Below are 13,298 nucleotides of genomic sequence, written 5' to 3' on the forward strand. Positions count from 1 at the left end.
AACTCACCATGGCCCACTCTCTGTCAAGCTGTCCGCTTCCTCACACAGAGACCAGGAACACAGAAAGCATCCTGTTGAATTCCCTATAAACCCTTCCAGCCACTACATCAGTAACTGAGCCATCAATTCCAGCCCTCACTCTGGCCGCCCTCTCACACTGATCTACACAGTTTGCAACCTTGACTCCCAGTCACAATTTCTGACTTTTTTTTCCTATTACTAAAACCATCAGCCTTGGCCTCCATTACCTTTCTCTTCTGCACTGGGCCTTTACATCATCTGTTCCCTTTGCACCTCCTCCATCTCTGGGGAAAGTAGATGAAAAAATTTCTGACAGTTCTCAGTTGAGCCAATAAGAATCGTTGTTTCAAAATGTTAACTATGTTTCTTTCTCCATAGATGCTGCCAGACTTGCTGAATTTCTCCAGCACCCTGTGTTTATTTGACCTCTAACTTTGTCCACTTCAGCCTGCCTGCTGTTGAAACCAGTCATCCTACTGCTGATCTCCAAACATGGAAATTCCATTGTTCATCTCATAGCCTCCACAAGCCTAACACTGGCAAATAAAATCAATTATTGTTCATTCTCAAGTATACTCACTTGAGGGATTGCATACATTCTAGAAATATTTCACAGGCTACCAAAGAGTTAGATGATCATAGAATCCCTACAGTGTGGAAGCAGGCCATTCAGCCCATCAAGTCCACACCAAACCTCCAAGGAGCATCCCATCCACACCCACCCCCTACCCTATTGCTGTTACCTAGCATATGCTATGGTCAATCCACCTAACCTGCACATCTTTGGACATTAAGAGGAAACTGGAGCACCTGGAGGAAACCCACACAGACAAGGGGAGAATGCACAAATTCCACACAGTCACCTGAAGCTAAAATTGAACCCTGGTCTCTGGAGCTGTGAGGCAGCATTTCCAACAACTGAGCCACTATGCCACCCTACTGTAATTACTTCTAAGACCTCTGCATGGTAATAGGCTCTGTTTCCAAAATGAAGACTGATGTATAAGTTTGACAGATTTGCCTGGTCCTTATGTAAGGCAGAGGAGCAATTAGAAAGATGAATATCTTTTCAATAACTCCTGTCAGTTCCAAGCTTGGCAAGGGACATGATTCAAATATACATTAAATTGGCCAGAATGCGTTTGTGTAGAAAATGTTTTCTACAGAGTCTGCAAATTTTAATCCATGTTTTGCTGGCTGTTTGACTATTAATCGCCTAGAAATTGAACACAACTTAAAACCGAAATAGATTTTTGCTCCATTTTTGTTCAAAATGAATACTCAAGACTCTGGCAACTCTATCCCACAGATAACAGTCTGCACCCGCTTTGATATGTTCGTTGCTAACATTTTTAAGACTCATAAAGAAGGAAAAAGTTCAGTTTAGATAGAACTTTTCACATCCATCAGTACTTTTGACACGTAGAATGGAAATTTCCTCTCCATGGGGAGATGGTGCTGACAGGGATAATAAAGGGTCAAGTTGATCCTGTGGAGCTACTCACCTCTAACACTAATTTACCATCCCTTCATAGGATGTGGGCATGACTGACTATGCCAGCATTTATTACACATCCCTAATTGCCCAACCCTAATGGTGATGAGATGCCTTCATGAACCATTAGAGTTCATGGGCAGTGGGGCCACCCCTTCCTGGAGGAAATGTTCTTAGGGAGGGAATTCCGCGATTTTGACCCAGAGGTAGTGAAGGAATGGTGATATATTTGCAAGGTGGTGGTGTTCCCATGTATCCGCTTTCCTTGTCCTTCTAGATGGAAGTGGTCATGTGTTTGGAAGGTGGTGTCTAAGGATCTTTGGTAATTTTTGCAGTACATCTTGTAGATAGTACACACTGCTGCTACTGAGCGTTGGTGGTGGAGGGAGTGAATGTTTGTGGATGTAGTGCCAATCAAGTGAGCTGCTTTGTCCTGGATGGTATCAAGCTTCTTGAGTGTTGTTGGGGCTGTACTCATCCAGGCAAGTGGGGAGTATTCCATCACACTCTTGACTTGTGCCTTGTAGATGCTTTGGGAAGTCAGAACATGAGTTGCTTGCTAGAGGATTCTGAGCCTCTGACCTGCATTGTAGCTATTGTGTTTATACGGTGAGTCTAATTCAGTTTCTGGCCAATAGTAACCATGTTCAATTGATTAATACCTCTTTCAGCTTTTCCCTATGTTACTTAGGGGTCACCATCATGAGGTATGACTATCTTCGCAGTAACTCTTTTTGATTTGATCAGTGGGCTTACAATTGGATACCCTTTCCCATTTAACTGGGAACTGACACTAGTGCACATTGGCTAACCCGCACCAATAACGGAGTTCTTTATTTAGATTTGCAATTCTTTAAGTTCCATTTCAAGTATATTTCTTTGGCTGTGAAGTGTTTTCCCTTGTTCTAAAGATCATGAAATTCACTGTATAAATGCAAGCTTCCTTTTCCATAAATTGTTTAAATTCTAGATGGCCCAGTAAATAGCCTCACAGTGCCAGGGACCCAGGTTCGATTCCAGCCTCGGGTGGCTGTCTGTGTGGAGTTTGCACATTCTCCCCAATACTGTATGGGTTTTCCTGCCACAGTCCAAAGATGTGCAGGTTAGGTGGATTGGGCACAGGAAATGCAAGGTTGCAGGGATAGGGATCTGGGTAGGATGCTCTTTGGAGGGCCAGCGTTGTCTCGATGGGCCAAATGGACTGCTTCCACACCATAGAGATTCTATGGTGCATTTATTATTGTTGTACCTACAGGGTGATAAATTCACAACGCCCTTCTCAACCTTATGCCACCTCAATGGCACACTGGACTGGGACGAAAGCTCACTCTACCCTCAGTATTTTGCTACCCCCATAATTTACAGATTATTGGAAATAGAAAGGCTGTCATCAAAGTGCAATGAGCAGACAAGCATGTCTCATGTGCTTGTGACCAGTAGATAGATACACAGAGGCAGTCCATCATCAATCCTTTCATGTCTCATGCTGGTTATCGAAAGCCAGCATACTGTTTCCATGGTAATCCTGAAGGTATACACGACATAAACGGCCAAATCAGATTAGTCCCACTGCAAAAGTGTTTGCATGATGTGCATTCCCCCTCACCCCGTAGTACACACACTGGCTCATTTTTGAAGCAGATCCCAGTTAGCGAGTTCAATTATTTTAATTTCCTGTGAAAGGCTGGGAAATGCTTAGTAGAGTCATCCTTGAAGAGATTTATCGACAAAAGTGATTCACGAGAGAGCCAAATGTTGTTGGCGTTGTGGAGGAAGTGGCTTTGGAACACTATACATCATCAGTCTCACCGATATGGTCTCAACTGTCTGGGGCTATATTCCCTTCTACCTATTATCAACAGCTGTATTTTGTCTCGTTTTAATTTGCTGAAAAACTGCTCAAGGCAATGTTCACCTAACTTACAGGAGTGACCTGCTATTTATTGCAATATAGAATCCCTACAGTGCAGAAAAAGGCCATTCAGCCCATCGAGTCTGCACCATTCCTCCAAAGAGCATCCCATCCAGACCCCCCTATCCCTGTAACCCCACATTTCCCATGGTTAATCCACCCAACCTGCACATCTCTGGACACTATGGAAAATTTACTGTGGCCAACTGCACAGCTTTGGACTGTGGGAGGAAACCAGAGCGCCCATGCAGACTCAGGGACACAGCCGAAGTTAAAATCGAACCCAGGTCCTTGGTTCTGTGAGTCAGCTGTGCTATCCACTGAGCCGCTGCACCATCCATATACAATGATATAACAGGGAAGTTGTTTGGCACTGATCGGGAAATCGTCGAGCAACTTAAAATTTAAGCTAGACAATTTGGAACTGAAACAAAGAATTCCCGTCCTCCAAAATGCCGTCCAAGCCCAGTCAATTGGAGCTTTCCAAATAGTTTTGATATGTTATTAGGTCAGGGGATCTACTAATACTCATCAATGATGGGGCAATGGTTTGGAGAGGCAGTTTATTCAGAACTCAGAGAGTGGTCGGGTTATGGAATGCATTGCCGGAGAGGATAGTGGAGTTGGCTTCATTAGGGACAGTTAAGAGGTTGTTAGATAGTCATATGGATGATAGTATAAGGTAGGGGTGGAGCTTAAATAGACCTTTGGAATGTCATTGAAGTAAAAGATATATCAGACTCATTTGTTCTCCTGCACCTGTCATAGAGCCATCTTACAGCACAGAAGAGGCCATTCAGCCCGTCATGTTTGTGTCAGTTGTTCTGTTACATTTGATAAGATGAAAACAAAGATGAGTTTTAGATTTTATTTCATGTAATCTACCACAAACGTTGGAAGCCTTAGTAAGAATTATACAGATGGTTGAAAGCTTTGGGTACTTTGTGGGTATTTTTGCCCCATATGGACACACAATCTACGTCCCACAGGAATAAAATAGTTCAAATTTGAATTCCAACCAAGCCGATGTACATAGACTAATGTGTGCTCTGAAGAGACAACTTGCTTGTCGAATAAAACCAAGACAATTGTAGATGCTGTAAATCAGAGAAATCTCGGAGAAAAGAAATCAGACTTAAAGTATGGGGTCCGGTGAGCCTTACATTAACTCTGATTTCTCTTCACAGCTGTTGCCAGGCCTGGTGAGCTTTTACAGCAATTTCTGTTCTTGTTAGAGAGCTTGGTCATTGAACTTTTTGCAGCATGTCTCCACTTTAAATGTTTTTGCTTTTGTTTAAGCAATGTGAGCTAGGTTTTGTGGGGCATGGAGAATGTTGACAGATCACAGAGAAAGAACAGAGCTAGATCCATGAGACAGACATATTTACAGCACTGTCTGTGAGTCAAGAAGTTCAGCAATAAGCGTCAAACTCTTTCCAGATCCCATAAATGGACAGGCGTCTGCATCATTCTCGTCTAAACATCTGCAAACTCTGGGGTCGCCACTCCGGGATCCCAATACCCAGCTCTGCAAATTAATCCCCTCATGTTCCTGACTTCCACAAAACCCTCCCCTAAGCAGCAAAATTGCTCCAATCTAGCCCAAGCTCTACCAAGTCAACCCGTCCTTTATAAATTGCTTCAAAGCTCCACATTCTACTAAGCCTTCGCAACTCCCACTATTAGAGCCATAGAAGTTTACTCATGGAAACAGGCCCTTTGGTCAAATGTCTCCATGCCACACAGCTTTCACAGTCAATCTAGTCCTATTTGCCTGCATTTAGTCCATATCCCTCTATACCTATCCCATCCACATACCTGTCTAAATGCTTCTTAAAAGACAAAATCATACCCCCTCCACTACTATCTCTGGCAGCCTGTTCCAGGCACTCACCAGCCTCTGTATCAAAGAATTGCCCCTTTGGACCCTTTTGTATCTCTTCCCCTTTCACCTTAAGTCTATGCCCTCTAGTTTTAGACTCCCATACCGTGGGGAAAAGCCATTGGATATCTACCTTTTCTGTGCCTCTCATGGTTTTATAAACCTCTATAAGATCACCCCCCAGTCTCCTACATTCCAGGGGGAAAAGAAAGTCCCAACCCATCCAACCACTCCTGACAAAACAACACTTCCAGTCCATATAGCCTTCTAGTAAATCTTCTCTGCATTCTTTCTAGTTTAATAATATCCTTTCTATAGTATGGCGACGATAACTGCCCACAGTATTTGAAATGTGACCTATTCAAAGTCTAGTACAGCTGCAGCAAGATGTCCCAACTCTTACACTCAATGCTCTGACCAATGAAAGCAAGCATGCTAAAAGCTTTCTTCACCACCCAACATCTTTCCAGAGTCTACATCACTCTTCCTGTTTCCCAATATTGGCATTGTGCAGGGAACTGCCCAAGCTGATGGGCTGCCAGATCTTAAAACTATTGTAAGAATTTAGAAGGTGTCTGTTCTACATCTAGGAAACTGTCTGCACCTTCCCCAATCCCAATGCTTCTGCCAACCTGAGGTACAGCTCAGGATCATTGTAAAAGGACAGCAAGGAGGAGAAAACACATTGCAAGCAGTTTAATAAGGAGATGAAAGGTTATTGCAAATTGCTAAGAGCAAGGAAAGGCATTCCATGAAAATGGAAGCTGACAGGAAGCAAATAGGCTGTGCAGCTTCTTCACAAATGAAAAGCTTAACTTGCAAAGTTAAGTGCAGGAGCAGATCGATGTACCGAGAGGAATTAATAGAAATGTATTGAATGACATTCATGTTGGGGCAGCAGCTTCATAGTCATATCGCAAGCCACTGCACAACAGTGAAATGAAGTTTTCAATCTTGTGAGCAATAGCCTGATCGGCAAATCACTGAGTCTGCTCCAATCAACGGAAGGGGACAAAAGAAGGAAGGAGAGGAATGGGAGAAAGGGAAGGAAGAGATGGGAAGGGAGGAAGAGGAGGGCCAAAAAAAGGAAGGATTCAGTTATACAGATTTTCTCATGACCTTGAGAAGACTAAAGGAGTTGGATGAGGAATAAATTTCGCGAGAAAGATTTCCTGCCCTTCTTCCACTATTGCCAGGGGATACTTTATGTTCACCTGAGAGAGCTGACAGACGTAATTGAATTTTTTCTGGCAGATTCAGCATTTCATTCTCTCATTTTTCAAACAGCCTAGTGATAAAGTAATTATCCGTGCCTCATTGTCAATGGAGCGCACTGAGACATTCATGGAATATTGGAATCTGGCACACAATTCATCTCAATGCAACAACAACTACCAGTCAATCTCCACATCATTGGTTCGGCTCCTGCTCCTGCCACTGGAAGCCTCACTGATTGCTTTGCTCACGGTTGGAAAGAATGAGACCAGATTTTCCGATTAACTGCCAGCTGTCAGTCAGGAAACTTCACCTTTTAGCATGAGTCACCTTGCTGTAATTGCACCCTAACTATGTTTCTGGGTACACCTTCTGTTTACAACCTGATTTCACCGCTCCAAAACAAGAAAGACATTGGCTGGATTGAGTTGGATTAAGACGCAAAGGACACAATTAATTGGAGATTCTTAAACATCTATTGAATGGACTTTCTGTCCTGGCAGCCATGTGGAAATGATCAATTCCTAGCACGAGGAACAGAGATTTACAGCACAGGAAAAGGCCCTTTGGCCCATCAATTCTGTGCCAGTCAAAGCAACCATCCAACTATTCGAATCCCATTTTCCAGCACACAGCCTTGATCTTGTGTGCCTTAGCTTCACAAGTGCACATCTAAATACTACTTAATTGTAATGGAGGTTTTTGCCTCTACCACTTCTTAGAATTAGGGAGCCCAATTTCCCACCATCCTCTGAGCAAAACAAAGCTTTCCTCACATCCCTTCTAAACCTACTGCTCCTTACCTCAAATCTATAACTATACCATAGTACCTCAAGAGTCACATCAGAACCTGGTTAGATGTATTTCCAAACATAGAAAGGAAACTTTTTTCTCTGCTGAAGTGGTCTTATGATATACCAATCCATTTTTAACTGTACTATTCCAAATCAAAAAAGGTGTCACTTATAAAATGTCTTATATTTTCCTTTTCAATGCAGCAACACTATGGGTGAAGTGTTGCAAGTTCAGCACAAGGAACATAGAGTCATACAGCATGGGAAGAGAACCTTCAGTCCAACACATCCATGCTGTCTGGACATCCCAATCTGACCTAGTCCCATTTGCCAGCATTTGGCCCACATCCCTCCAAACCCTTCCAATTCACGTACCCATCCAGATGCCTTTTAAATGTTGTAATTGTACCAGCCTCCACTACTTCCTCTGGCAGCTCATTCCATACACACATCCCTTCTGCATGAAAAAGTTACCCCTCGGGTCTCTTTTAAATCATTCTCTTCTCACATAAAACCTATGTCCTCCAGTTTTGGGCTCCCCCCACCGAGGAATAACACTTCAGATATTCACTGTCTCCATGCTCCTCATGCTTTTGTAAACCTTTTAAAGAATAGCGCTGAAAGCGAGTTGGCAGCTGAGAAGGCTTGAGATAGGCCAAGGCTTGGAGAGCAGGACACTAATGAAAAAGCAAGTGAGGTGTCTCAGTTAGACTCAAGAACATGCATTGTTAAAAGTCTGAGGATGACTGGGAGTCGTAGAATTTTCAGATCGCAAGAAAGAAATAACTTTGAGCAGAATGTGTCTTGAATCCAAAACTGTGGCACATAGAGAAAGCAACCCTGAAACGCACTGACCATTGAGTAAATAGAGAAAATTATATATATATATACATAATTTATATTTTATTATATAAATATATATATATAATAAATATATATATATTATATTATTATATAAATATATATAATATACATATTATTATATAAATATAATAATATATTTTTAAAATTAACATGCTCAACTGTGGAACAGGTGAGACTTGAACCCAGTCCTCCTGCACCAGAGTTAAGGACACCACCACTGTGCCCAAGAGGCCCTCAATACTGAGTTATGACAAGAGAGATTGCTGGGTAGATGTGACATACGAGCAACATGTTTTGTATCAAATTCAAAGTACGATAGACATTGTTGGGATCTCCTCGGATTTATCAGTGGTTTTAAGCTATCGATGACTCTCAGAATATGAGATCTGATGTTCAAATCTCCCGTAAGATCGTCTAACCTCTAACTCACAACTAGTGAGCAAACATTATCCCTACCTAAATCGATGGGAAATTGTGTGGAAGGGTTTGTTTAAACCATTTAAATGCCTTATACACCTTGGAGCTCCCCTCAGGTGTCTATTTTCACACATTTTCTGGGCACGCAGCAAGGACGTCTATCCAAATCCAGCAGGGTCCTTTCCAAAATAGTGCTGTTAGACCGGTATAGACCAAACCAGGCTGGAAATGGTAGGGAGTCAAACACCTGGAGAACACAGGATGGGAGTGAATTGAAGAGATTGAAAAGGGGTAAGTTCTTTAAAAATAAATAATTGTGGCCCTGTAGGGCTCAGAGGAGCTGGAATGCTCTTCCTTGCTCGATAGTGAAATCCCAGGCCTTTCCATTTTGACCTCAATACCTTCCAAGCTTTATTGATTTGAGAGGCTTTGTAGTATATGCCCACACACAAAACAGGTGAGTCCGGGCCTATTGTGCCATGCTATTTAATCCCAGGAGTTCAAACACTCTAGCCCTCTTGCCCCATCCAACAGGTGAGTTCTGAATTTACACCAAAACCAGCCAATGAGTACGGTCCCCAGTCAAAACCAGTACCTGAACTGCACATAAGGGCAGGAACCTGTACTGATATTTGGCATAACTTCCAGGGTCAAATAAGAAAGATGTGGTTATTCAAAATATCCAGAGGCTGATGAAAGTCAAACTGATGTGTTCCATGTACCAGCCACCCACCTTTTCAGTACGAAGACAAGCCTTGAGAAAAATGCAATCAAAATGGGCGCACCTTGTGTTCATGTGACATACAATAGGAGAGATGCAATTATTTTTGTTGGAAATGGGCTTTTATTTTGTTAAAAAAAAGGTTGACCTTGAGGGAGATCTGTTTGCAATTTTCTAATGGATGTGAATAATGTTAATCAGGCAAATTATTTGTTTTGCCTAAGAGTTCCAATGAAATAAACACAAATTGAGCACAGGGAATGAACAGAACTCTCAAAGAGTTGTGAGTTCAGATCCCTTTGTTATCAACAGGTTTACATCAGATTATTGTAATGAATGTATCCATAAAAGATGTCTGTAAAATGCGTCCTGCTGTGATACAGTGGAGCTCCATGCTCTTTTATTTTATCCTGTTAAACGGGCACTAAATGGGCAACCACTCAAAAAGGCTGTAGGGATCTTTCTGAATGCAGAACATGGTAACTTTATGACAATATGAAAATGCCAGAGTCATAAAGCACAGAAACAGACCCTTCGGTCGAACCAGCTCATGCTGAACATTATCCCAAACTTAACCAGTCCCACCTGCCTGCTCCTGGCCCATATCCCTCCAAACCTTTCCCATTCATGTACTTATCCAAGTGTCTTTTCAATGTTGTAAGTGAACCCTCATCCACCAGTTCCTCAGGAAGTTCATTCCATACGTGAATGCCTCTCTGTGTAAAACATTTGCCCCTCGTGTCTTTTTTTAAAAATGTCTCTCCTGTCATCTTAAAAACGTGAGCCCTAGTCTTGAAATTCCCCATCCTAAGGAAAAGACAACTCCCATTACTGTTATCTTCCATACCCAGCAAAGTCCTGATAAATCTCTTTTGAACAGCCTCCAGCTCGATAATATCCTTCCGAAAACTGGGCAATCAGAACTGAACACAATTTTCAAAGTGAGGCCTCATGAATGTTCTGTACAACCTCAACATGACTTCCCGACTCCTACACTCACAGGACTGAGCAATGAAGAAAAGTGCGCCAAGTGACTTCTTAACCACCCTGTTTGCGCGCCTTGGTCCCTCTGTTCAGCAATGCTATCCAAGGCTCTACCATTAATTATATAAGCTCTATCCTTGTTTGTTGTACCAAAATGCAATACCTCACATTCATCCAGATTGAACTCAATTGGCCATTTTTCAGCCCATTGACCCATTTGAGCAAGATCCCTCTGTAGTCTGAGAGAACCTTCTTCACTGCCTACTAACCCACTAATTTTGGTGGCATTCACAAACTTATGAAGCATGCCTTCTGTATTCTCATCTTAGACCAGAAACTCAACAGGGCCCCACACATTAACAGAGTGGCTACAACAGCAGGCCAGAAGCTGGGAATACTGTGGCGAGTAACTCACCCCCTGACTTCCCAAAGCCTGTCCGCCATCTACAAAGTGCAGGTCAGGAGTGTGATGGATTACTCCCCACTTGCCTGGATGAGTGCAACCCCAACAACATTCAAGAAGTTTGACACCATCCAGGAAAATGTAATCCGCTTGTTTGGCATCACATCCACAAGTATCTACTCCCTCCACCACCGACGCGCAGGAGCAGCAGTGTGTACTAACTACAAGATGCACTGCAGAAATTCACCAAAGATCCTCAGACAGCACCTTCCAAGCCCATGACCACTTCTGTCTAGAAGGACAAGGGCAGCAGATATATGGAAACACCACCACCTCCAAGTTCCCCTCCAAGTCACTCCCCATCCTGACTTGGAAATGTATTGCCGTTCCTTCACTGTCACTGGGTCAAAATTCTGGAATGCCCTCCCTGAGAGCATTGTGGGTCAACCCACAGCAGATGGACAGCAGCAGTTCGAGAAAGTAGCTCACCACCACCTTCTCAATGGCAACTAGGGATGGGCAATAAATGCTGGCCATCCAGCAATGCCCACATTCCACAAATGAACTGATCCCCGTGTAATACCACTGGTCACAGGCCACCAGTCAGAAAAGCAACGCTCCATTATTAGTGATGCTGGAGAATCCAAGGTAACAAAGTGCGTAGCTGGATGAGCACAGCAGGCCAAGCAGCATCTCAGGAGCACAAAAGCTGATGTTTTGGGCCTAGACCCTTCATCAGAGAGGGGAGTGGGGAGAGGGAACTGGAATAAATAGGGAGAGAGGGGGAGGCGGACCGAAGAAGGAGAGAAAACAAGATAGGTAGAGAGGAGAGTATAGGTGAGGAGGTAGGGAGGGGATAGGTCAGTCCAGGGAACATGGGCAGGTCAAAGAGGCGGGATGAGGTGGTAGGTAGGAAATGGAGGTGCGGCTTGAGGTGGGAGAAAGGATAGGTGAGAGGAAGAATAGGTTAGGGAAGCAGAGACTGGCTGGGCTGGTTTTGGGATGCAGTGGGGGGAGGGGAGATTTTGAAGCTTGTGAAGTCCACATTGATACCATTGGGCTGCAGGGTTCCCAAGTGGAATATGAGTTGCTGTTCTTGCAACCTTCAGGTGGCATCACTGTGGCACTGCAGGAGGCCCATGATGGACATGTCCTCTGAGGAATGGGAGGGGGAATTGAAATGGTTCACGACTGGGAGGTGCAGTTGTTTGTTGCGAACCGAGCGGAGGTGTTCTGCAAAGCGGTCCCCAAGCCTCCGCTTGGTTTCCCCAATGTAGAGGAAGCCACACCGGGTACAATGGATACAGTATACCACATTGGCAGATGTGCAGGTGAACATCTGCTTGATATGGAAGGTCATCTTGGGGCCTGGGATAGGGGTGAGGGAGGAAGTGTGGGGGCAAGTGTAGCACTTCCTGCGGTTGCAGGGGAAGGTGCCGAGTGTGGTGGGGTTGGAGGGGAGTGTGGAACGGACAAGGGAGTTGTGGAGAGAGTGGTCTCTCCGGAAGGCAGACAAGGGTGGGGATGGAAAAATGGCTTGGGTGGTGGGTTTGGATTGTAGATGGTGGAAGTGTCAGAGGATAATATGTTGTATCCGGAGGTTGGTGGCGTGGTTTGTAAGAACGAGGGGGATCCTCTGGGGGCAGCTGTGGCGGGGGCGGGGTGTGAGGGATGTGTTGCGGGAAATGCAGGAGATGCGGTCAAGGGCGTTCTTGACCACTGCGGGGGGAAAGTTGCGATCCTTGAAGAACGTGGACATCTGGGATGTGCAGGAGCGGAATGCCTCATTCTGGGAGCAGATGTGGCGGAGACGGAGGAATTGGGAATAGGGGATGGAATTTTTGCAGGAGGGTGGGTGGGAGGAGGTGTATTCTAGGTAGCTGTGGGAGTCGTTGGGCTTGAAATGGACATCAGTTTCTAGCTGGTTACCTGAGATGGAGACTGAGAGGTCCGGGAAGGTGAGGGATGTGTTGGAGATGGCCCAGGTGAACTTGAGGTTGGAGTGGAAGGTGTTGGTAAAGTGGATGAACTGTTCGAGCTCCTCTGGGGAGCAAGAGAAAACACCGATACAGTCATCAATGTACCGGAGGAAGAGGTGGGGTTTGGGGCGTGTGTAGGTGCGGAAGAGGGACTGTTCCACGTAACCTACAAAGAGGCAGGCGTAGCTTGGGCCCATGCGGGTACCCATGGCCACCCCCTTAGTCTGTAGGAAGTGGGAGGAATTGAAAGAGAAGTTGTTGAGGGTGAGGACGAGTTTGGCTAGGCGGATGAGGGTGTCGCTGGAGGGGGATTGGTCGGGTCTGCGGGACAGGAAGAAGCAGAGGGCCTTGAGGCCATCTGCATGAGGAATACAGGTGTATAGGGACTGGAAGTCCATGGTGAAAATGAGGTGTTGGGGGCCAGGGAATAGGAAGTCCTGGAGGAGGTGGAGGTCGTGGGTGGTGTCACAGACGTAGGTGGGGAGTTCCTGGACCAAAGGGGAGAAAATGGGGTCTAGATAGGTGGAGATGAGTTCGGTGGGGCAGGAGCAGGCTGAGACGATGGGTCGACCAGGGCAGGCGGGTTTGTGGATTTTGGGAAGGAAATAGAA

The sequence above is a fragment of the Stegostoma tigrinum genome, chromosome 28, assembly GCF_030684315.1.
Source record: "Stegostoma tigrinum isolate sSteTig4 chromosome 28, sSteTig4.hap1, whole genome shotgun sequence".
In the NCBI taxonomy this organism is placed as follows: Eukaryota; Metazoa; Chordata; class Chondrichthyes; order Orectolobiformes; family Stegostomatidae; genus Stegostoma; species Stegostoma tigrinum.